At 38.2% G+C, this 22,758-nt stretch overlaps 1 pseudogene; it reads left to right on the plus strand.

Annotated features, from left to right (window-relative positions):
• The first annotated feature begins 551 nt into the window (after positions 1-551).
• Positions 552-4,250, plus strand: LOC127655700 (macrophage mannose receptor 1-like; annotated as a pseudogene).
• The last annotated feature ends 18,508 nt before the right edge of the window (positions 4,251-22,758 follow it).

Consider the following 22,758-nt stretch of genomic DNA (forward strand, 5'->3'; position numbering starts at 1 on the left):
ACTAGTTTGTTTAGCAAGCTGTTTTCCACATGGGGACCATTCCCACAATGTACAGTAGGTGATTTCAGATTTTAATTTACGTTAGGGAAATTTTAGGAGGAAATAAACAAGTTACAAGGAAGAATTTAGTTTATTTGCTTGACCCTTAATTTACTGACGTTCCTGATGAAAATCTGCCAAATATTTTGAATTTTGCAGCCAGTAATAACACAACATGCATTCACACTCTGCTATCTTTTCATCTTTGTTATTTTCATATTAACACAAACTAAGACACGCATACGGCTGTACACTCTGGACACACATTATAGGTCAATGCCATCATTAGTAAACAGCCAATGGGTGATAGATACACAAACAAGAAGGATGAAAAACTATGTTTTGAGTGATACTCACACACTTGATGAGGAGCTGATGAACTGATCAAGAATATCAGAATGAACTGATGAAGAAAGGAGACAAAACACAGAGGATTAAGAGAGACACAGACACAACTAGAATAAGAGAAACTCTCGTGATCTTTCATTATCTTTTCAAGTTTATTATGTGTTATTATTTATAATTATAGTCATCATATTTAATTTATATAGAACTAAACCCTAAATTTAGGTTTTTATGATCTGTATCTCTTCAGAAATGGAGCGGAATACATTTGTCATGCTTATTCTCTCAGGTAAGTGTGTGTGTTTGTGTGAGTGTGTGTTTCCCTTTTTAATAGGAAGTCAAGTCGACCTTTATATATTGAGCACATTTAAAACAAAGTGCTTTACATACAAGCAAACTGATTGAGTGATTCAAAAACAGATTGATTTAAAGTTAAAAATCACTAAAAACATTTAATTGCAACATCATGTATTTATCAATTTCAAACTGTTCAATGATCTATTCAAAAGCTACACAATGAAAATATGTTTTTAATGAAGATTTTAAAATAGCTAATGATTCCTCCATACATTAGGACCTATCCTATTCCTATAGGAATTAGTATTATCAGCATCATTACTGTGAATTGTGTGAATTTGTCTTAATATTTTTCTCTTCTCAGCTGTCTTCAGTTTATCTGCAAGTGTCCCACGTCAGTATCACTTTGTGAATATAAATTTGACCTGGACTGAAGCTCAGAGATACTGCAGAGAGAATTACACAGATCTGGCCACCATCAACAACAAGAATGACATAGAAGAGCTGCTGAAGAGTGTGAATGATGATCCGGTTCAGTTTGTGTGGATTGGGCTGCAGAAGACAGTCAGTTATAAATGGAAGTGGTCTCTGGGTGACCCTGCGTTCTACACAGGAAATGATGCACAATATCGCAACTGGGCACAGGGACAACCAAATGGTGATGGTGACTGTAGTAACATGAATCCTGGACAATGGAATGATTATGGATGTAATAACAGCTTACCTTTCATATGTTACAATGGTGAGTGCAGCAGTCTGTGGAGAACATCATCTTTAAACAAATGTAATGTATGAAATGATCATTAAACTTTATGTATTACTTTATTATTTAATTTGTCTTTTAATCATTGGAAATCAATAGCAGTGAGACCTTTTTATTTTCTTATGAAGACAGCAGTAAAGGATATATCCCTGTGAATTGGACAATGACTTGGAGAGCTGCTCAGAGATTCTGCAGAGAGTATCACACAGATCTGGTCAGTGTGAGGAACCAGACAGAGAATCAACAGATTGAGAAGATCTGGAATGATACACGTATTATATCTGGAGTCTGGATCGGTCTGTTCAGAGACTCATGGGAGTGGTCCGATCAGAGTAAATCCTCATTCAGAAACTGGATCACAGGTGTATCTGATAATGTTAGGGGAAGAAAAACTGTGCAGTGATTTGGGTCAATACAGACCGTGGACAATGGGATGACAGGACTTGTAATTTAAAATATCCCTTTATCTGCCATGAAGGTTTGTAGATTCTCTACTCAATAGCATTAAATAGCATCTGCAAGTATAATATATGTTTGTATAATGATTTACTCCTCCTTCATCTCACCTCTATAGTTTGTTTTTGGTCTGTTTTGTGTCCAGATAAACTGGTTTTGATTAAGCAGAATCTGAGCTGGCCAGAAGCTCTGAAATACTGCAGAGAGAATCACGTGGATCTGGTGTCAGTTCACTCTGAGCAGATTCAGCGTCAGGTGATGAATGTGGTTCAGAAGGCCTCCACTGCTGAAGTGTGGATGGGTCTACATCACTACTGTGCAATGAACATGTGGATCTGGTTGAGGGGGGAGGTTGTGTGCTATCAGAACTGGGCTGCAGGTCACGGGACCGGAGTGGATGACTGCATGCATGTACCGAGAGGTATGTGTGTGTGTGGGGGTGTGGGGGGGGGTTACAAACTGGTAATTACATGAATATGTAAGGAATAATTGACGACGGGCCGTTGAATTATTAGAAAAATAATGCACACCCGGGGTGGTTATGCGGTCACGACGCGAAGCGGAGTGGTCGTTACACTCGGTGTGCATTATTTTTCTAATAATTCAACGCCCGAGTCAATTATTCGCTTATACTACAGTTACCACACCTCGAAACATTGTTCAGATGATGTGATTCTAGACGTTTGTCAAGTTTTTGTCATTAAAACGCTCTTGTATGTAGGACTAATTTCTTACGCATCTAATCCCATGCCTCCGTTGCTAATTCCAAAACGTCATTTTAGAGTTAGTAACGGAGGTTTGAGCCACTGACAGCAGACTAATGCAGTTATTAGTGTAGTTATTAGAGAGACAGAGGTTGCAATAATGAGACAGAAAATCATAGTGCGTCATATTATTTAATTTATTTATTAATTCATACGTTATAATTCATTCGTTAATTCGAACGAATTTATTTATTAAAATTAAACTGCACGTTAAACACATTGACAGCCCAAGCTGTTGTTTTTTTGGTGTTTTCTTCATGTTTTTCGCCCTCGAGTCGGTCTAGCTGTTCTTCGCTGATTGTTTTATGTCTTTTGTTGTTGCCGGCTGCCTTTGATGTCCTCTTCCGTTTATTTGTTTTTTCATCTGAGCTATCCAATACTGCGGTCGCCCAGTTGTTAAAATGTTTATGTTCACCATAAATATTAAAATTTACTTCCGGAAAATCAAAATAGTCTGTCATTTTTTTTCCTCTTGAAGTTGAAGTGCATTTGTCGCTGTCACTTCTTGTTGTGAATTGTATCCTATTTTCCATTATTACAGTTGACTACGCAAAGTGATATGGAACTGTAATGCGGTCAAGACCTGCCTGGAACTACTTTAGCCGTGCGTTTCCCTGAAAATAATTGCACACCTTAGAATGTTCTCAACCAATCAGAATCAAGCATTCAACAGCCCTGTAGTAATATGCTATAAATGTGGTTTATGAGGACATTTCTAGTGTTCCCATAATTAAAATTGCTTAAAAGACATCCTAAACAATGTTTTTATATAAAATGTTAAAATGCAGAAAGTTTTTTTTTTGAAGGTTAGGTTTAGAGGTAAGGTTAAATATATTTAGTTATATTTTTATATATTAAAATTTTTCAAATCTGTTTTTCTCTCTTTATGTTTTGCATGAAGACTGAATTAACAGGGTTCCCATTATTTTCAAGGAACAGTTTTCCAGGACATTTCCAGAACATTTTCTGTGCCCAGTAGGTGTAATATTTAAGCACAAACACACACAAGAGGTCACATGTTGTGGTTATTGAATTGGACTCAGATCCACTTATTGTGGTTATAAAACTGAATTCATATCCTGAGGTTTAAAGGCAGCATCACCACAATTCCATTGAACTCATAAAAAAGAATAAAAAAATCATCAGTCTGACCATCAACTGTTGTCTAAGGTTTACCACTCAAATGTTTTTGTAGTTAACACAACGGCAATGTTAGAAGGAAAAATAATATTTTTTCACTATATCAATACTTAAATAATTTTGTTGGAGCAAAGCAGAGATTAAATCAGATGAGCAGAGGATGTATGTGACAGTCAACCATTGATGTTGTTTCACAGAGGTGCAGCCGCCGACAGTGTCAAAATTAGGGATGCACTGATGTATTGGCTGCCGATATTTATCGATTCATCATGACCAAATTAAAACCATCAGCATATCAGATATTGTCACATATTCCAGGCATCAATCCTGGACTCTGTTTTATCTCTGTGTTATATTTAGCTACTCTGTATCTGTGTATCTGTGTAATGTTCTGGACACCGCTAGAGGTCGTCATCACTGTTTCCTGTTTGTATTCTGTTATGTAGTTCTGTTTAGTCATTGGCCTGTTTGATTATCTGTTCCAGGTGTTTCTTGTTTGCGTGTTATCCTTTTTTGTATTTAAGTGCCCTATTTTCAGTTCTGTTTGTCAGTTGTTCATTATTCTGTGTACATGGTTGTGTGTACGCATCATACAGTGTAAGTTTGCTTCTATCTGTTCTGTTTGTTCCTGATCTGATCTGGATTTACCCGTTCTGTATTTGAATTATCTCTTGTGTTTGGATTTTGTCTACATTCTGGATTTACCCATTTGGATTGACCTTTTGAGTTTTGCACCTGGATTACATGTTTACGTTTCTTCACCTCCATCTGCACTTCAATAAACTTCAGCTTGCACTTGGATTCATCCCTCCTTTATTTACTCCGCCAATCGTTACAGTTATAAGCATGAAAACGCTGATATGAAAAACTGATGGTTCATTTATAATTAATTAGTAACACACTTTGTAAACTTAAATGCACAATCCAGAAATAATAATAGCCACAATATGTTGAAGAGTTGGCACTCATTGACAAATGTAATATAATTTTTATTGTTTTGTCTCGTTCTCACGTTAAATTTACCTATAATAATAATAATAATAATAATAATAATAATAATAATACATTTTATTTGTAATGCGCCTTTCTCAGACACAAAGCGCTACAGCATGTACAGAACAAAATAATCAAACATGTGAATAAAAATATATATAGAAGTATCAAAAAAAGAAAAAAATACATAATAAATAAATAAATAAATTATAATAATACAATTATAAATTTAAAACTTGACTAAAAAGATGTGTTTTAAGAAGTTTCCTAAAACAATCCACAGAATCAGCATCCCTAATAGATGAGGGTAGTGTGTTCCATAACTTATTTGCGTTATAGGAAAAGTCCCTTCCCCCCCATGATTTTTAATTTACAACGAGGCTGACACAGAGAGAGAGAGCCAGCAGAGCGGAGAGAGCGAGCGGGAATGGATGGAGTAACCAAATCACAGATGTAATCTGGAGCCAACCCATGTACTGCTTTATAGGCTAAAATCAGAATTTTATAATCAATACATGCTAGCATTGCCTAGCGAAGTACTAAAACATGCAAAAAACGTGCTAGCATCATGATAACACATGCTAGCATCGCCTAGCGAAGTGCTAATACAGGCTAAAAACATGTTAGCATCGTGTTAACACATAATAGCATCGCATAACGGAGTGCTAAAACATGCTAAAAACGTTCTAGCATCATGATAACACATGCTAGCATCGCCTAGCTAAGTGCTAAAACATGCTAAAAACGTGCTAGCATCATGCTAACACATGCCAGCATCACCTTGCGAAGTGCTAAAACATTCTAAAAGCATGCTAGCATCATGATAACACATGCTAGCATCGCCTAGTGAAGTGCTAAAACATGCTAAAAACTTGCTTGCATCATGCTAACACCGCCTAGCAAAGTGCTAAAACATGTTAAAAGAGTGCTAACATCATGATGACATATATCTCTGCACCAGAACATCATAGAGACTTTAGGGTTGACTTATTTCACTCAGGATTGCAAGGAGCTATGTTAAGTATCACCCTGGTAACTGCCTAGCAACCAGATGGGGTTACCCTAGCAACCAAGTAACAAATCACATATCTCTGCACCAGAACATTGTAGAGACTTCTGGGTTGACTTATTTCACTCAGGATGGCAAGGAGATATGTAAAGTATCCCCCTGGTAACTGTCTACCAACCAGATGAGCTTGAGAAAGCCTAGCCTGAAAGTGATATTTTATAATGAATTTTAAAAATGATTAAGAAAGACAAAATCAAGTAATCATGCTTAAAATATAATTTTATTCAATAAATGCCCATTTGGATCGCACTTAGTCTGGAACCTCACCCTTAAGCATGCCAAACTGGAGTAAAAGGCTCCAGAATGATTTACTCATGGGATCGCTGGAACACACAAGCCTTTCCACCACGTCAAGGTGGTGACCCTGGGAAAGGACATTCACACTCCCATTCATTCTTTATCTAACACACTCACACACACACACACACACACACACTGTCTATATCTAACACACGCACATGCACACAAGTAGACACAAAATGTAAACACAGTTTAGTAACACACATTGTATTTATTAGCATTATTATTTCTTAAAATCATGAAGTTATTTTACAGTAGTGTTGAAAGAGAGATCTATACAGATTTTTAGATACCTATTCTAAAACACAATACACAGGATCATGATAGCTATAATATGTCTGTAGAGCCCCTACTCTGACATTTGAGTGTGCGCCGCTTATAAACAAAGGATCCAGAAGAGTGTTGTTTTCTGTTGTCCCGGTGCTGATTAGTTGTGTGTATCCTTTATCCTGAAACAAATTGAGAATAGGTTTGTTGGAATGGGACAGCTGATCTTCATTAAAGTCTCCGCACACTATAACAGGTTTGAAGTCTATGATCTCCAGAGATGACAAAAGGGCATCAAGATTGATCAAAAACTCTGTTAGGTGATAACAGGGTGGTCTGTAGATCACTGCAAGAAGTGCTTGTTTGGGGGCTTCTACCTTCAAAACCAAATATTCCAGGTCTGTAACATTATGTATGTACATCAGAGGATGAGCTTGAAATATGTTCTTCACATATATGGCTACACCACCACCATTCTTGTTTGCCAAATGTGCATAGTTTGTGTAGGACGCATGTCTGTTGCGTTTGTACATTTTGTATCCATCCAGCTGGAGATACTCAGGAACATTGAAGCCAGATAGGTGTGTTTCAATGAGACACAAAACATCAGCCAATAAAAGTTCATGGTGGCATTTTAAATCATCCAAATGACACTGCAGACCCTCTGTGTTATGATGAATGATTTTAAGAGCTGAATTCAGGTTTGAATCCTGTAATATGTGTAGGATGGGCTGGACATTGTGAAAATCAGCTTTTGGCATGTTCTCCAGGGAGGCACTTATTTGTGGATCACAGAACATTTTCTTTTCATCAAAGTCAGTAATGTGCAGTCCGCTGAGTGATGTGGTTCTGCTGAGTGCAACGTATGCCATGCCTGATTCAAATATGTGCTTCAGAGATACAACAGCACAATGAGTTGTCATTCCTTGCACTTTATGGATGGTGCATGCAAAAGCAAGCTTCATGGGAAATTGCCTACGAACTGTTCCTTTTCTTTTCAGTGGTTCTTCTGACCTCTCAATATAGACAATGTTGTCATCTCCATTAGGTGCTTTGTTACGATGTTTTTGTCCAGCATTCACATTATCCAAATGCAGACCAATTAAATGCACAGATTGAACACCATTTCGGTTCTGAGTTGTTATTTTTGCTACATTGCCAAAAGTACCATTAACCAGTCCATCTTCCACATCAATATTTCTGGTAAGCATCACTCGTACACCAGTAGCAATCTGTAGTGTATCAATAAGGTCACGTTTGTCTCCTTTAAATGGTGCAGCTTGCCTTTTCATTTCACCTGTTCGTGGATCTTTTTTGTAATCATTTGCATCAATGGTAATAATATTAGAAAAACAAGAGAATATTGCTGCTGTATTGTGGTTGTCTACCTCTTTATTGGTTGCATAGATGTGCAATGCATCAGTGGGACACTCTTCAGGGGAGGATCTTATGACAGCTTCTAACATAAATTTGTCTGCATCGGTCAGCCTCTCATGCTTCTGTTTCACTCTCAGCCTGTTGAGCAGCTCGGCATAAGCAAGATCGTCTCTCTGTCTCATGATCTCTGTCAGTGTTATCATTTGAAAATTATCTTTCCAGAAGTCCAGCACATGCTCCTCATACACACAGAGTGGTTTTGCTCTTCCAAGTGGTGGTAGCTGTTGAAAATCACCTACGCAAAGGACAGACAATCCACCAAAAGGTTTCTGGTTTCATTTAATCTGTTGCAGTCTCCAGTTCACAAAGGCAAACAACTGTTTTGACACCATAGATATTTCATCAATAATTAAAATGTGTGCATTAGAAAAGTCTGCCCTGATTTCATCCAAGCTGTTTCCCAGGCCTTGGTATGGAGGCTTCAAGCTTCTTGGGAGCTTCAGAAAACAGTGCAGTATGATTTACCAACTCCGGCTCCTCCATTAAAAAAATACAAAAACTGTTTTGGCCTTTCACCAGAAACACATCTTTTGCACCAATCTCTCACAGTATAAAATATGGAAGCTTGTGTTTGATTCAAGCTCTGATACGTTTTGCGAATCTCTGCATGATTTAAGTGGGAAGTTTCCATAAGCGGCAGAGCTGTGTTCCTGACAGAGGTAGATGCTGTGTATTCAGGAATGTCGTCTTGCTCGTTCACTTCATTAGGATCAGTGGGTTCACGTTCCATAATGCTCTCGAGTCGGATCAGTTCATTTGCCGGTGTCAATGTAGTCCATGCATCTTCAATTGGACCATTCTGTTCAAAATCTTCAATTGCCTGTTCTATATTCTCATTATGTTTTTCATATTTCTCAGGGTTTTTATTTACAATCTTGCACACGCGCTACACTTCATCAGTTCCTGGTAGTTTTACTGAAGCAAATGTATAAAATGACTCATATGTTGGGAATCTTGTGGACTTTAGCTGTCCATCTGTGCGATATGGCAAGTAAAGTTTTAGAAGAGTTCCATAGAATTTTCTGTATTTTTCTGCTGTGAAAAACGAGCAAATCTAATAACAGCAGGTTTTCCCCTTGTTCTTTTCTGTATGTGCCCCATATCTTTTTGAAGTGGCAAAACATTTTTACCCTTTGCCTGTCCTGTATAAACAATGCGATATTCACTTGCAAATTCAGCAATGCACATGTTCTCAAATTCAGGTATGTTTGGTCTGGCCTTGTACTTGTCTGGCAATCCTGTCATCCACACATTCTCTATGTCATCATCCATAGTCTGCAAGCACTTCCTCGGTAAACTCATCTTTACAGCATTGTCATCAGTAGGTATGAATATGACAGCGCGTGATGATGATTTCAATTTCAGACTGCATGTGCGAGCGACTGCCTCCTGAGCACTGACCTCTCTGTTCTTTGAACAGGCATTCATGACTTGCTTCATGCTCTCATGGTCAGACAGGTTATCATTGCTTGAGTCTTTTATCACTCTCTTTAAGTAATCACTCATCTCATGTTCAGCTTTTGAAATATATGAGAGAATGTACATGATACAACTGTATGGGTTGAGAATGAACTGTATGTCCATGTTTGCATTCCAAGCTCTTAATAGCAATGGATTATAGCCATTAACCCAGCAGTCCTGTGGTCGTCTCTCCATGACTATTAAACTTGATGTAGACAAAGCCTCAATATTATTCTCAAACTCTTCATAAGTCATGTTTACTTCATTGAGCAGCTGCAAAGTTGTTTCTAAACTCTGAGTTGAGTCATTCAGTAGATCCCACACCTTTTGAAGCTCTGCTTTTGCTTTTGTAACATTAGCATGATCTCTGTTTTTTGTTGAATCATCTTGGTCATCAGATTGATCTATAGGAGGTGGCCTGGGACGGGTTATCATGGTCCTATTAATGGGTGGTTTAGGAAAGCCAAATCTGCAGTGCTTCTTGTTTTTTCTACAGGATTTGGAGTGGTTATGGCTGTGCATCTGTACTTCACTTACAATTCTATACAGTTCTGGGTCTTTGTTTGGGTCTGGTAATTTGCATGAAATGTATTTATCAATAAAATCACACACATCCTGATCTTGATCTTTTTCAAACTCTGGAGCATTTTTCACCCAAAATAAGCAGTGAATGTGTGGAGAGCCACGTGGTTGGAACTCCACTCTGTAAAAAGTCAATTACCTCACCAATAGGTCGAGCAGTTGACATAATTAGATCTCTCATTAAGGCTTCGACTCGTTTTTCAAACATCCGCATGGCTGTGACGGGGTTGCTTCTCAGGATTTCACATTTTTCAGACCAGTCTAATTCAGCAAAGTTCACTTGTTGTGATTTAATAGCAGTAATCACTTCAGGCCATCTCATCTCAGCAGCACTAAAAGTACAGAAAAACGTGGGAGTGCCTAGCTGTCTCAGCATAGCAAACAAATCACGAAGAGTTTTCTCCCAGTATGCTGGAGTCCCTCTTAATGGTTGCATGAAACATGTAGCTTCCTTATTTATTACAAGCTTTTCTAACTCACATTTATCCTTCAGCAGTGAACAGTTTATTTTGTGTCCATCACGGGTCATGGGTTTTGCTTTTCTCAGTTGGCTAGACATACTTGATGTGGCCATATGCATTTCGGTGACAAATTGCGCAAAGACATAGTTTGTATCCCTTGCACAGTGATTGTCAATAGAGAATAGTCTTGTGTTAAAGTATCTGCTTGGGGAAATATGTTTTGCTCTATCAGGCTTGTCAAAGGTGTTCTTGCCATTGGGAAACTGCACTGGAAATGCCATAGCCTCAAGTTTAGGAATTTTAAAAATGCTTACAGGTGTGTTTCTCTCTGCTGGGGCAATACAAAATATTCCATCATCATAAGACAACAGCTGCTGGCCAAGATCTGGGGGCTGAAGACATGTATCCAAAGCAAGGCCTCTTGATTGCTCTTCTGCAGTAGTGTCATCACTTGAATCATTGTGTTCATTCTCATTGCTCTGTTCTTCAGTGTTCTCACTTTCCGGAGCACTAATATCATTTGCACACTGTTCATGCTCATTAAACATTTCTTCTTCTGAGAGTGCTGCATTAATGAAGATATCTTTATATTCTGAATGGACATCTTTTAGTTTTCTTAAAGCAGGTAAAACTTTATGCATGTTCAAAGTCTGAAACTGATAGTGACCTTGGTAGCACAGACGTCTTTTCAATTTCACTGTAAGCAGCTGTGATTCACTTCTGGGTCTGGGTAAACAATTTACTGTTGTTTCTACTTCAGATGCAACCGAAATTACAGCTCCTTTTATGGCTCTCTGTTGGCCTTTAGGAAGTGTTAATATTTTAGCAAAAGGAATGTACTTTGCAATAATGTGTCTTTCAAGAACATTCAAATCACTGAGTTCTGAAGGAATGGGAGTGAACTGAAGCTTATTGGCTACAGCAATGTCTGGCATTAGACCTCTCGAAAGTGTTGTATGGCAGCAGTGACAGATCCACTCTATTTTCCTGTCCTCCAAGTCACATTGATCAGGGCAGTCAGAGCAGATGTAACATAGTTTCCAGTCAAGCAAAGTGAAGCAACAGTTGGACTCTTTTGATAGCTTTCGTGATCACATTTACGCACTTGATTTGAGAAGAGCGCTCTGGCACAGCATGTGCAGACATAAATTGGTCCCTGTTTTATAACATCTCTAAAAATATTTAAGGCTCTTAACACACCCGAATCTTGTACTACACCAGGCTGGCTATTTCGTAACGTTTCACTCTGCTGGGGCATCAGATACAATTTTTTGTATTTGTGCTGTATGTCTTGTGCACAGTGTACTTTGTGAAGTACCTTGAGTGCAGTTATTTTGTTTTTAGATTTGAATAAATAATATTCTTTCTGACGAGCCCTAAAATGTGCATCACAGTGATAACGTTGTTTAAAAATGTTCTTCCTTTTTTCATAGAAGTTAGGATCATTTCTGCATCGACTTGAATAATGGTCCATTTGCCTTTGCCTAAAAATTGGATCTTTTAAATATCTATCAACAAGATATTGCATATGCTGCTCCTTATATTTAGCACTGTTCCTTTAATTTCTCATTATATAATTATTTTGTCTCTCCCTGAATTGTTCATCATTCCTGTAATTTCTCATTATATGATTCTTTTGTCTCTCCCTGAATTGTTCATCATTCCTGTAATTTCTCTTTATATAATTCTTTTGTCTCTCCCTGAATTGTTCATCATTCCAGTAATTTCTCTTTATATAATTCTTTTGTCTCTCCCTGAATTGTTCATCATTCCTGTAATTTAAGGTTATTTTACTCTTTTTTTTCCCCCTCTGTATTGTTCATTATTTCTGTACTTGCTAATTGCATAAGTATTTTTTCTCTCTCTGGAAATCATATTATTCCAATAGTTGTTCTTCATGGCTTGGTTATGTCTTTGCCTGTATTCACTACATGTTTTATAATTATAGACTTTATGTACAGCTTGTTTTTTGTCATAAACACCTTGCCCCTGAACCATTACTTCATGCCATTTTTTAAAGTAAGCCTTTTGCTTTCGAGACTTATTCCGTTTTTCTGTTTGCTCGATTGGCAATTGTGAATATTGGTGATTAGGAGCTGACAATGAAAATGTATGCTGTGACAGAATGCCATGAGAAAATTCACTGAATAGTAAATTTTTATATCTGTCTCGATTCTGAGTGACAGTAGTTAGAACTTCCATTTTATCTTGATAAGTCAAGTGGGCTTGTTCATTAGTTGATGTGGCCATGTTAACGGTAGTCTCAGATGGTCGTTGAACTGGATCTTGAACTTGAACATACCATTGTGAGACATCAGCAGACCTGCGTTGTTCAATGTTTGACAGAGCTTTGTCCTCAAAAGTGACAGATGGTTGTACATCACGATCAAGCTCACAGCAGTTCAGGGAGACTTCACTATGTACACAGCTTTCAGTTATCATGTTAATGAATGATACAGGTAGCAGATCAAATTGTTCCTGGTCTCTCAAATGGAAACACCCTTGAAACAATAGTAGCAGCCTCTCTATCATGTCTTCTAAATAGAAAAAGGTCAACATTACAGCCGTACCTTTGCTTTCATCAGCAGACATGCCCTCTGGTGTTCTTCAATGAGAATCAAAATAACCAAAACTCCCTGAGCGATCTCTGAATACAGCAATACAAGAGCCACCACACAGCAGCAAAGCATCACTCACATCATCTCTGAGACATTGCAAAGTATTCTCGAGATTTTCATAGTCGCCTAGTGCAGGTGTATCTCTTAGAAATCCAAACCTCTGAGGATGTTTCTGGATGTTGTAACAGTCTGAGTTTGTCTTAATTGTGCTCGGTAGCTCATCAAAGTTTAAAAAATGATCCACAAATTGTCCTGTGCTCCACAGTGTTTGTTTAACACAAGTGTAAACTGCATCACCTTTCTGTAAAATGCAATCTAATTCTAAACTGTTTAGCTCACTACATTCATTATGGACAGCTAGAAACATCAAGGAATTGCAAGTAAACTGGCGGCCTCTGGAGTAAATATTGTACCTAGGATCGCTTTGACAATGGGATGCTGCAACAGACAGAACATACGGGTTTGCATCACTCATACCTGATACAGAGTTGGTACTGCTACTGGGGCCAAATGAAGCTTCTAGCTTTCTGCGCTGTTTCTGAGATTCACTCCTCTTTCCTTTTCTTGGCATGGTGATGTTTCAACACTGGCAATCAAGCAAATATATTTGAGTAATGGATAAAAATATTGATATTTACTAATACTTGAAATAGAACACAAAGAAAATGCCTTTATGAATCAGAAATACAGAAAAGTTAAATATTTGATATATAACAACAGTAAATTAATTAATATTAGTTAGGTTAATAAAAAAATGATTGTGTATTTTAAAAGTGTTGATATTCCAAAGTAGTGAAGTCTGGAAATTTCTCTTTCACTCTTTCTGAATCTATAGTTCACTGTTCTCACCTGGGTTTGATTTGATTTGGGTTTTGAAAGTGTTTTTGGGGTTCAAAGAATATTGGTTCTGGCGCATTATTTTAAAGCTTGCATATGCGTTTTGGGATTGTGCATTTGCATTTTGCATTTGAATAAGATTGCGTTTGTGGTGCGAGCAAGCAAAGCAGCAAGCAGTGCAGCAGCATTGAGGGATGGCAGGCCAGTTTGTTTTTGGTTAAGGAAGAGAAAGAATGGAATGGGCAAGAGGTAGAGATTCAAGCGAGATAAAAGTTTGAGTGAAAAATGGATATAAAGGTATAGACAGGATAGTAAAGGACACACACACACACACACACACACACAGATACACAGACACACACACAGAGAGAGAGAAAAAAACAAGTTAATTACATTCTTTAAAGAAAAGTGGAATACAACATTGCACATGATATACAAAATGATTAACTAATCTTAAAAACTTCACTAAGAAGTTAATTGTGCAATAATAATAATAACAATAATAATACCAGCTATACTTAAATAATTTAAAACGGTTACTTACTGAACAGAGGGAGAATAATGTAATAGCAAATAAGTAAAAAATGCAGTAATAAACATATTTTCAACATATGGCTGAATTGCATTTGTATGAAATTAACAGCATTTTCATCTGTCAAAGGGTAGTTTGGCAAAAAATTTTAGGCGGAATGTTAAGCCCAAAGTGTAATAGAGTATGCGTACATTGCTAGTGACGCAAATGTAATCATTAGCATAGGTTAAGATATTGCATTCTGTTTTAGTGTATACATACACAAGCATAAATGTGTCACTTGTATTTTTATTCTTATTTGGAAATTATTATTATTATTTTAGAGCCACGAAAGACGTTTTTGAACAACTAGTTTGTATGGTAAATAGCGAGTGTTAAGACTTAAACCGCAACAATACACAAACAAACAAATAATAAACAAAAACAAGATGTACAATAAATAGTTAATCAACCAGCACCGACATTAAATTATAAACAGAAAATACTTACCTGACAGGGACGAGTACTTACTTACCTGACGGAACGACCGTTAACCAAAATAGCGGCAGCAAACAAGAGCGCTAATTTCAAGTCTGCTTCAGCGCGCGCATATCTGGAATATTCAGCCGCGCGCACATCGGGAATCTGCAGCAGCGCGTGCACGTCTGGAAACTGTAGGAGCGCTTACACACATTGTTGCCAACTTAAGGTACGTACACACTGCCAGCGACATCGCGCGCGACAGCGACTCCATACCATTCATTTTTAATGCGAGCACAGCGACTTCCGGCGACACAAGCTGTCGCGACCGTTGGCGCTAGATGTGGGCGGGTCCAGCGACGCGACAAAGTTGAGAAAAGTTCAACTTTGGAGCGACTAACGGAAGCGACAGCCAATAAGAGAGACGACGGGAGAGCTCACGTGATCCTCTCTCTCTCTCTCTCAGCTCCTGCAGTAACGGAAAGATGGATGAAAGGCTAATTCTTGCTGTTAGAAATTTCCCAGTGCTCTATGATATGTCTCTTCCCACGTACAAGGACATTTTTAAGAAAAATACTGCGTGGAAAGGTGTATCTGAGATCGCGGGGATTTTATGGACCCAGGCAGACCGCCATTTGCATTTTCGCCGGAGATAAACAGCCGCTATGGCAAACAGCACGCCTTGTTTCTCGCTCATCTTTGATATAAAGCATTTTATGTACTGATTCCATTTAGATTTAGTCTTTTCCCTCCAAAATGTTTGTTGTTAGTGGCAAGAAAAGAGATTCGCTGTCAACAGCAATGGAATGACATCCATGAATGTGATTTATAAACGTTACTAGGCAACCAGTAGTGGGAACACCCACTAGCTACTTCACCGCCAGCCACCAGCGACCTGCAGCGATAAAGTCGCTGGCAGTGTGTACGTACCTTTAGCGACTTTGTCGCTATTTTTAGCGACTTTTCAGACCCCTTTAGCGACATTTTTTCAAAAAAGCAACTAGCGACAAATCTAGCGGCTTTTTGGACAAACCTTAGCAACTTTCCAAATTCCAAATATCGCCAGTACTGCAAGCGTGAGGTCTTACTTCCCCGCTGCGTCTGCTCTGTTCAGTGAGCGGCTGAGAGGAGCAGCACATTCCGTTGACTGCACGCCAGCGGACATAGACATGAATGAGCTGCGCATGTGCACGCTGTGTTAGCAGGAACCAATTAGTGATCACATAGCAGCTGCCTTCTCCTTTGTTTTAATTCAAAACATTTAATTTGACCGTTTTTTCTTGGCATGCGCTTATATTCACTACTAATCAAGCTACGTACACACTGCCAGCGACTTCATCGCTGCAGATCGCCAGTGGCTGGCGGTGAAGTAGCTAGTGGGTGTTCCCACTACTGGTTGCCTAGTAACGTTTATAAATGACATTCACGGATGTCATTCCATTGCTGTTGACAGCGAATCTCTTTTCCTGCCACTAAAAACAAACATTTTGTAGGGAAAAGACTAAATATAAATGGAATCAGTACATAAAATGCTTTATATCAAAGATGAATGAGAAACAAGGCGTGCTGTTTGCCAGAGCGGCTGTTTATCTGCGGCGAAAATGCAAATGCCGGTCTGTATGGGTCCATAAAATCCCCGCGATCTCAGATACACCTTTCCACGCAGTATTTTTCTTTAAAATGTCCTTGTACGTGGGAAGAGACATATCATAGAGCACTGGAACATTTCTAACAGCAAGAATTAGCCTTTCATCCATCTTTCCGTTACTGCAGGAGCTGAGAGAAAGAGAGAAGGATCACGTGAGCTCTCCCGTCGTCTCTTCTTCTTCTTCTTCTGTTGTTGTTTTATGGCGGTTGGCAATCCAACTTAAATGGTGCATTCCCGCCACCTACTGGATTGGAGTGTGGAGCGCTAAATGGTTGGAAAGTTGGAGAAAGGGGATAGGAGAAAAAAAAAAAAAAAAAACCTTATATCCTATTAATCAATCTTGTATCTTTTAAGAAATTAAATAATTCTTCATAAATTCTTGATTGCTTTGGGCCATTTCCTAGCAAAACCTGAAGAGATACGTCATTTACTCCCAAAGATCTTAAGGCTTGAGTTAGATGTAATCTTGCTCTTTCATATGCATCACATTTTATAACAACATGTTCTACAGATTCTTCTAGACCACATTTATCACATTTACCAGTCTCATGTTTCCCTATTCTATACAAACATTTATTTAGTGCACAATGTCCAATACGCATTCTAGAAATTAAAACGTCCTCTTTCCTGTTTCCAAATTTTCTTCTTTCCAGACCAACTACTTTTTGAATACGATGCAAGTGTCTTCCTTTAATTCCACTATCCCATTCTTTCTGCCATATCTTTCTTATTTCATTCGCTATAATTCCTTTAACTTCAGTTTTACTAAATGATACTAGAATATCAATTTGAGAATGATTCAAAGCCTGTTTAGCCAGATGGTCTGCCTCCTCATTTCCTTTAACACCCACATGAGATGGTACCCACAAAAATTGTACAATAAGCGCAGAGTCTATTTAGAATAAAACAATCTGGGCTTATTGTACAATTTTTGTACAATAAGTATCTTGTCTTGCTACTGACATGCCACTTGACAAACTATTGATACCTGAAAGTGAATCTGAACATATCACTGACCTTGTAGGTTGTATTTCCTCAAGCCATTGAAGAGCTAGGAATATTGCTATTAATTCAGAAGTATATACCGAAATATGGTTAGTGATCCTCTTTGAAATTTTTACTTTAAAATTAGGTATGTAAACTGCTGCTGCAGTAAATCCAGAATCAGGATCCTTTGATCCATCTGTATAAATTTGCACTGCCTTATAGTATGTGTGGAGCGGAGGGGGGCGGGGCCGGTCGGAATATCGCGCGCCCGGTCCCCAATCAGCCTGATGAGGCGCGCGAGGGATAAAGGCGGCCGGTGGCGATGGTTCGAGAGAGAGAATTACGGACATGTCCGTCATGTGTGTTTGTTTATGTGTTTTTGAGTTTAGGTTTCTCATTAAAATATAATTTATGTTGACAAGCCGGTTCTCGCCTCCTCCTTGCCCATCCTTCAACTGTGTTACAGTATGATTGATCAATATATTGTTGTACTGTTACACTATCCAACACATTTCTTTCCTTGTTGTGCTTCTCCTCATACAACTGTAGGTGCACTAGAGGCATTGGGAAAAGCCACGGAGGAATTGCTGACATAGCCACAGAAGGGGAAATGTCGAGCTCTCTAACTCCTATACTTTGAGCCTCCTTATTAGCTGTCCATCCAAAACTTGTTGATTTTTTATATTCGTATTCCCAGCAATTATTCAAGACTTTCTTAACTGGATGACTATCTGAATGACCTTTTACATTAATCCAATATCTCATCTTTAATTTGAGCCTTCTAATTTCTAGAGGCATTTCATTCATCTCTACTTGTACTGCTGTTATTGGAGATGATCTTATTGCTCCACAACATATTCTCATTGCTTGTGACTGCAGTGCCTCAACTTTTAAAAGTAATGTTTTAGATGCAGAACTGTACACCATACATCCATAATCAATGGCAGCTCTTATTAGTGCAGAATAAATACTTTTAAGAGACTGACGGCATGCCCCCATTCAGTTCCTGCCAAACACCTCATTACATTAATTGCTTTTTACATTTGTCAATCATTTTCTGAATATGTACTTTAAAATTTAGTTTTGAGTCCATCCACATTCCCAAGAATCTAACTACTGCTGTTTGCTCCAGTTGATGTCCATACAGATTAATATTAACAGTTGGGATAATCCTTCTTTTTGTAAAACAGATTACCTGAGTTTTTGCCACTGAAAAACGAAAACCCCATTCAAAAGCCCAATTCTCTACCTTTCCTACAGCAGTTTGAATACACCTTTTCACGTGCTCAACATTTCGACCTCTCTTCCACAGTGCCCCATCATCTGCATATAAAGACCTCCCTATCCCTGAATCTATCTGAGAAAAAGCGTCATTTATCATTATATTAAACAGAATTGGACTGCTAACACTTCCTTGTGGTGTTCCGTTCTCTACTTGATAAACCTGAGAAAAATCTGACCCAACCCTCACTTGTATAGTTCTTTTAAACAGAAAATTCATAATCCAGTTATACATTCTACCTTCTATTCCCATTCTATCCAGTTTTATTAAAAGTCCCTCTTTCCACATCATATCGTAAGCTTTTTCTACATCAAAAAATACTCCTACTAACACTTCCTTATTAACCTGGGCTTTCCTAATTTCAGCTTCCAGGCATAAAACAGAATCCATTGTGCTTCTCCCTTTTCTGAAACCACTTTGAAAGGCAGAGAAAAGGTTTCTCTTTTCAATAACATATAAGAGTCTGTTCATGACCATATGCTCCATTATTTTACATAAATTTGATGTTAATGCTATGGGCCTGTAATTAGTGGGCTGCGAATGATCCTTCCCTGGCTTCGCTATAGGCACTATGATCCCATGCTTCCAGTCAGCTGGCAATTTCCCTGACTTCCACACCTTATTAAAGAGACTCAAAATAATATTTAGAGATGTTTCTGATAGGTGTTTGACCATCTCATAACATATATCATCTCTACCTGGAGAAGTTTGATTTACCCCGGCAAGCGCTTTCTTTAATTCAAACAAGGTAAACTCTAAATCTAAAGTACTTCCTGATGCTCCTTTTTCCTCCAGAATTTGAGGGTTCTTACTCACACTCAGATCCCTAAAGCTCCTCATTTCTTCTGTTATATTTGAATTACTATGGATATTATAAAATGTTTCTGCTAACACCTCTGCTTTTCCAATGTCTGATATAACTGATCTGTTGTTGTATTCTAGGACAGGAATGCTACTGTTTCCTTGTTTTCCTCCCATCTTTCTTATCATATTCCATACTTCATTAATTTCAATATCTTCTCCAATCCTATTACAAAATTCCCTCCAATATATTTTCTTAGATGTCCTAATTACTCTTCTTACTATAGCCTGTGCTCTTTTATAATTAATAAAATCATTATAATTGAGAGATCTTCTTACTCTCTTGAGCGCTTTATTTCTTTTTTAATTGCCTCATTGCATTCCTCATTCCACCATGGGACAGCTTTTCTCCTGCATCCTGACCTCTTCTTACCAATTACTTCTTCAGCTGAACTCCGAAGAACTTCACTTACCTTATGATTAAAAACTTCAACATCCTCTATAGAATTACTAATTTCTGCCATTTTGTTTTGACATACTTCCTTATATTTATCCCAGTCAGCTGTTTTAAATTTCCACCTTGGTAACCTTTCCACCACTGTTTGGGCTATGTCCACCCCAATTGTACAACTGATAGGAAAATGATCACTACCTATTGAACTATGATTTAGAACTTTCCAATCACATTTTCCTGCTAAACTTTCAGAAACGAGGGTCAAGTCTAACATTGAATATTTTCCCTGTGCCAAATCAATTCTTGTGTAACTTCCATCATTAATGCATACTAACCCTCTCCATTCAAGCATGTCTTCTATTATCTGTCCATTATGATCTGTTATTGTGCTACCCCATAATGTACTGTGAGCATTAAAGTCACCACACCACACTACTTTATACTTTCCATTCCCTTCAATATTTTCTAAAGTATCCTTACTTAACCTGTCACATGGATTATAAAAATTAATTATTTTAATACTCCTTCCCAAATTTCCACCACCACTACCTCTTGCTCCCCATCAACCTCAACTATTCTATACCCAATACCTTGTTTAATAAATGTTGCTACCCCACCACCATTTCCTTTATGTCTATCTCTTCTAATAGTATTGTATCCATGCATTAAAAAATTTAATTGTGGTTTTAACCATGTTTCTTGTACGCATATAATGTCAGGATCATTTTCTTGATTAGTTATGAATTTCTTAAATTCTTGTCCGTTAGCAATTAAACTTCTCGCATTCCATTGCAGGATCGTAAAAACCATTATAAACCACCACATGATGCCTGACTATTTACTGTCTGACTGTTTGCTGTTTGCATCTTAAGCCTTTCGTTTATCATGTCAACATTAACATCCACTAATTCCAAGTACTTTTCAGCAGCTCTGATAATAATTTTAATTCTTTCTGTCCTACTTTCGGTTTGAGCTGAACAATTTACCACTTCTGCCAAGAATGCTATGAATGACACTTTATCTGAAATTACTTCTTTCTCTTTACTTTGTTCTTGCAGCTTAACTTTTTGTTGTGGAATTGTTGCCTTAGCTTCTATTACTTTGCTTGTCTGTCTTACCTTCTTTAATGCTTCAGCGTAAGATATTCCTTCTTCCACTCTGACATTTTGAACTTTCACTGCATTTTTCCTCACTAAACAACCTCCATACCCCGCGCTATGATCACCTCCGCAATTACAGCACTTAGGGTTTGTTCCTTGCTCACATTTGCCATATTCATGTTCACCTCCACATCTCGCACATCTCTGTTTGCCTCTGCACACAGCTGCTACATGTCCGAATTTTTGACACTTATAACACCTTAAAGGGGGTGGAACGTAAGGTCTAACCATGTAGCTCACAAAGCCTACAAATACTCTCTCAGGTAACTTATGCTCATCAAAGTTTAAAACCACTGAGAGACTGTCTGTCTTTACATTATCTCTGACGCACTTCAGTCGTCTGACGTCATTTACCGAAGCTCCAGATATATTTCTTTTTATCTTTTCAACTGATACATCAGTTGGAATCCGGTTATCACACCTTTAACCCAGATCTTTTCTTCAGGAATTGAACAAACTACTTTATGCCCAACTAGTGATTTAATTCCCAGGGCCGTTTTTGTTGTCTACTATCTTTACAGAACAGCAATATTTTACCATCCCTTAAGGTCTTAACACTTTCAATCGTCCCTAATATTTCTTTCAATGCTTTAGTTAATTTCAAAGGGTTGATGATGTTTTCCCGTCGTCTCTCCTATTGGCTGTCGCTTCCGTTAGTCGCTCCAAAGTTGAACTTTTCTCAACTTTGTCGCGTCGCTGGACACGCCCACATCTAGCGCCAACGGTCGCGACAGCTCGTATCGCCGGAAGTCGCTGTGCTCGCATTGAAAATGAATGGTATTGAGTCGCTGTCGCGCGCGATGTCGCTGGCAGTGTGTACGTACCTTCAGAGTTTTAGTTCATTCCGGTTCGGTTTCTGAACTCTCCGACTTCAGATCATATATTTACAGACTCTATACATTTTACTTATCCAAACACAACAATAAACCTTCTTCAAACTCATAAACATGTAACGTTAGCTAAGTTCCGTTCCGTTGTCTAACAGAAAATATGTAATTGAGAACCGTTTTACTGGACATTCGGCTATATACTTATATAAAAACAGTATGAGCACGGTTTAGGGGAGACAACCGTTATTATAAACTGAAGTAGGCTACAGTACCGACAAATTAGGCAGAATGCAAATACAACGCGATGACGTCATTAATATGCTAATGACGCATGACGTCATCTGGCGACATTTAGCTACTTTTCGAGCAGGCTTTAGCTACTTTCCATTGAAAATAGTTTGCAACACTGCTTACACAGAGTTGAGGCTGAGACCGGTCGTTTTCTGAGGTGAGGCAGCTACACCATTTCACACAATCTTTTGGGGAAAAAATAAACTATGTCAAAAGATTATTGTTAAACAAGTATGAAAATCTAATTTGAGCAACCATTAGCGGTTTTAGGCACGGACGAACCGGGCATTCGCCCGGGGTGGCATTTTTTCATGTAACATGGGGGGTGGCACGAGCAGTTAAATATAAAAAAAAAATAATAATAATTCTCTGCGCCGCGAAGCGGTTTTCACTGTGTGGGGAATTGGCAAATTGGCGCCCCTGCGTGCTGAGAAGGTGCCGTGTGTGAGAAGGGGAAAGGGGAGGGAGGCGCAGCAGGCAGGGGA

The sequence above is a fragment of the Xyrauchen texanus genome, chromosome 2 (assembly GCF_025860055.1).
Source record: "Xyrauchen texanus isolate HMW12.3.18 chromosome 2, RBS_HiC_50CHRs, whole genome shotgun sequence".
NCBI lineage: Eukaryota > Metazoa > Chordata > Actinopteri > Cypriniformes > Catostomidae > Xyrauchen > Xyrauchen texanus.